Genomic DNA, 4,762 nt, shown 5'->3' with positions numbered 1-4,762 from the left:
TTACAGATATAAAGAAAATTAGACCTGGCTTGTACCCTGGATACCATCACTGTAGGTATATGACACTGTCAACTATGCCAGTATTAAAAGCAAAAACAAATGTGTTCACATTTTGTCCCCATGCCCTATTTCCAAATAAGCCCCAAGGAAAATAAGAAAGGGAGGGCTTTGTATAGTTGTTTTCTTGTTTGTTTGTTTGTTTGTTTTGTGGGAAGGACTCTTCTTTAGAATAAATTGTAAATATCCTAAGACAGTATAATGGAACATGCTAGAAGAATTCACAAAAATGGTTTTTCAGAAAGTGAAATCAAATTTGCCTGTATTTCTTAAGAAGCAAAATAGTCTGGGTTTAGCTGAAGATTGTAGGTGAAAATATGAATAGTAATAACATGGAAATCTGGATGCAATGGTCCTACCTTGAACCCTGGTTAAAGGTGCTTATTAACGGTTTTACTTCTAGGAATCCATTCCTTGGAAAACATGTGAAATGTAGAAGAAGACTTATCTGAGAGAGGGAAGGTAAACACAGTTCATTGTACTTTTACTTATAATAATAAAAGTAATGTAGAAATGGTTAGGGCTTCCCTGGTGGCGCAGTGGTTGAGAGTCCGCCTGCCGATGCAGGGGACACGGGTTCATGCTCCGGTCTGGGAAGATCCCACATGCCGCGGAGCGGCTAGGCCCTTGAGCCGTGGCCGCTGAGCCTGCGCGTCTGGAGCCTGTGCTCCACAACGGGAGAGGCCATGACGTTGGGAGGCCCACCTACCACAAAAAAAAAAAAAAAAAGAAAAAGAAATGGTTAAGAGAAATGTATGGCTTTTAAAGGTTGAAATAGGTGGATAGTAAAAGGAGTGTTTATCAAGAACTTTTAAACACAGGGTATTATGGGAAAATGTTAAGTAAAAACAACAGGAGTGCAAATATGCATATATAAATATATAATTGTTTTTCATAATCTCATTTTCTGTCAAAAGACCAAATTGATAGGAGTGGTTATCTGTAAGTGGTAGGCGTTTTAGTTAGGTATTGCTACAGAGCAGCCAACCACAAATGCTGTAGTGGGAAATAGTGATAAGCATTTATTTCTTGCCCAAGACTCTGAGTTTTGACTGGGGTCTGGCTAAACTTGGCTGGGCTCCCAGTCACAGAGTGGGTTCAGGATTGTTCCAAGCATCTGTCATTCATTTGGAACCTGGGGCTATGCAGGGCATATTCTTTTCATGTGATCCCCAAAGTGCAAGAAAGTAAGACCAACTGTACAAGAGCATTTGAAGTGTCTGCTTATGTCACATTCACTGACATCCCAAGAGTCAGAGCTAATTGCATGGACAGGCCTAGGGTCAGATGGTCCACACTCACAGTACATTTCCCCCACCTTGATAAGGCAAGGGCATGTGTGTATATAACCACCAGAGACAAGGGAGAATTGGAACCAGTAGCTTGTTCTCCCACAGGGGGATTGATATTTCCTTTTTTTTTTTTTTTTTAATTTTCTTTTTTTTAAATTTTATTTATTTTTTTATACAGCATGTTTTTATGATATTTCCTTTAAATTTCTTATTATGCTTCTATATATACCAATGTTTTATTCTAAGCAAATGCCGGAATAAAAAATATTTTAAAAATATTAGAGACATAGAGATCAATGGAATAGAATTGAGAGTCCAGAAATAAGCCCTCACATTAGTTGTCAATTGATTTTTTTGACAAAGTTGCCAAGATGATTCAGTGGGGGAGAAAATAAGTTTTTTCAGTAAGTGATGCATATACACATGCAAAAGAATGATATTCAACCCTTACCTCACACCATATACAAAAATTAACTCTATAGGGACCAAAGACCTAACAGTGAGCTAAACCTATAAAATTCTTAGAAGAAGAAAACATACGCATAAATCTTTGTGACCTTGGATGAGGCCATGGTTCCTTAAATATGATGCAGAAGCATAGGCAGTGAAAGGAAAGAAAAGATAAATTAAACTTCACCCAAATTAGAAGCTTTTGTGCTACAGAGGACACCAGCAATAGTAATACCATTTGCAGCAACATGGATGGACCTAGAGATTATCATACTAAATGAAGTAAGTCAGAGAAAGACAAATATCATCTGATATCACTTATGTGTGGAATCTAAAAACATAATACAGATGAACTTATTTACAAAACAGAAACAGACTCACAGACATAGAAAACAAATTCATGGTTACCAAAGGCGGTGGTGGGGAGGGATAAATTAAGAGCTTGGGATGAATAGATAAACACTACTTTACAGAAAATAGATAAACAACAAGGTCTCACTGTATAGCACAGGAAACTATATTTAATATCTTGTAATAACCTGTAATGGAAAAGAATCTGAAAAAGAATATATCTATTAATTACTTTGCTGTATACCAGAAACTAACACAACATAGTAAATCAAGTATACTTCAATGAAAAAATAAAAACAAAGCACACGAGCAAGAAAGTGAAAAGACAACCCACAGAATAGGAAAAAATATTTGCAAATCAAATAGCTGATAAGGGGCTTGTATCTCCAAAAAAAAAAAATAAATCTTACAAGTCAACAGTGAAAAGAGAAATAACCCAATTAAAAAATAGGTGAAGGATTTGAATAGAAATGTCTTCGAAATAGTTACCAATAGCCAGTATGCACATGAAAAGCTGCTTGACATTATCCATCAGGAAAAAAAATGCAAATCAAAAGCACAGTGAAATACCTCTTCACACCCACTAGGATGGCTAAAATAAAAAAGATAGACAATTATAGCATTGGTGAGGATGTGGAGAAATTGGAACCCTCACAGACTGTTGGTGGGAATGTAAAATGGTGCAGTCACTTCGAAAAACAGTCTGGTAATTTCTCAAAATATTAAACATAGAGTTGCTATATGACCCAGCAATTCCACTCTTTGGCAAATACTCCAAAGAATTGAAAGCGTACATCCACACGGAAGTTTATATGTAACTGTTCATAGCAGAATTATTCATAACAGCCCAAAAGTGAAACAACACGAATGTCCATGAGCTGATGAGTGGGTTAAGAATATGTGGAATTTATGTTAACGCATATATGTGGAACCTAGAAAAATGGTACAGATGAACCGGTTTGCAGGGCAGAAATTGAGACACAGATGTAGAGAACAAACGTATGGACACCAAGTGGGGAAAGCGGTGCGGGGGTGGTGGTGGTGGTGCTGTGATGAATTGGGCGATTGGGATTGACATGTATACACTGATGTGTATAAAATGGATGACTAATAAGAACCTGCTGTATAAAAAAAATAAATAAAATTCAAAAATTCCAAAAAAAAATCCAGTTCACAAAACACCATATATTGCATAATTCCAGTTACATTTAATGTTTGGAATAGGCACATCTATGGAGATAGAAAGTGGATTAGTGTTTTCCTAGGGCTGGATGGGGAGAACTTGGGTAGAATGGGAAGTGACTGCTAAAGGGTTCAAGGTTTCTTTGGAGGTAATGAAAGTGCTCTAAAATTGATTACAGTGGCAACTGCCTACTCTGTGACTGTACTAAAAACCGTAGATGTATTTTATGACGTGAATTATGTCTCAATAAAATTTATTAAAAAAATAGAAAGATGCGCTAACAGGGTTTAAATAGAATCCCAGGTGTTATTAGAACAATTCCAGTATAAAATCAATCTGGATTTACCGTGTACAGCTAAGTTTAAAAGCATGTGTTTTTTCAATAAGGCATCTCAGTAACCTAAGCTTTTTCAGTTTTTACTCAGTGATCAGTTTTATTTTACTATTTTATTTTTTCCAGTTTTATCGAGATCTAATTGACATGTAACATTGTATAAGTTTAAGGTGAACAACATAAGGATTTGATATAAGTATATAGTGTGAAATGATTTTGCAGGGGCCAGCTCTTTGCTCTCAAAGCCAGATACAGGAAATGAACTAGAATGTAAAAGATCTAACTAAAAATTAAACTTACTTTACTAATGTAAATTAGTGTTCCCTTTTAGTCTAGAAGGAACCTCCTATGTGCTTGGGACCCTTGATTGCTTTACACACATTCCTATAAACCTATTTTACATATAAATAAACTGAGGCTCAGGGAAGTTACTTAGCACTGCTTCTTTATGGTGCTTTCCAAAGTCACATTGCCCAGGACGGCAAAACCTTATATAATTGCCATAATTATTTTAAAAGGAACAGTATAACAAGTACTTAACAGGGACTAAATATCTTTTTTGGTGTTGGTGGGGAAGGGGGAGGAGATTCGTCTTGAGAAAGTTTTAATTATTTTAGGTTCAGTCTGATTTCCTATGGGAAGACCTCTCTGACTCTACTCTCTTTACTTTTTTTTTTTTTTTGCGGTACGCGGGCCTCTCACTGCTGCGGACTCTCCCGTTGCGGAGCACGGGCTCCGGACGCGCAGGCTCAGCGGCCATGGCTCACGGGCCAAGCCGCTCCGCGGCACGTGGGATCCTCCCGGACCGGGGCACAAACCCGCGTTCCCTGCATCGGCAGGCGGACTCCCAACCACTGTGCCACCAGGGAAGCCCTACTCTCTTTACTTTGAGTGTATGTTCAATTGCTGCATTTACCTGTCAATTTTATTTTTATGCTGCACTGAATATTATGTTTATATCTCTGTTTCTGTCACTAGATGTGAGGACAGGTGTTAATTTTATCTAGCTTGGTCTTGTCAGAATCCATCAGAGTATGCAGTCTTAAGGAAAGAGGAGGGGGTTTGTATAATTACAATAGGGCATTCCTATATTTA

The sequence above is a fragment of the Physeter macrocephalus genome, chromosome 18 (assembly GCF_002837175.3).
Source record: "Physeter macrocephalus isolate SW-GA chromosome 18, ASM283717v5, whole genome shotgun sequence".
Classification (NCBI taxonomy): domain Eukaryota; kingdom Metazoa; phylum Chordata; class Mammalia; order Artiodactyla; family Physeteridae; genus Physeter; species Physeter macrocephalus.
Note: the sequence above shows the minus strand (reverse complement) of the source record.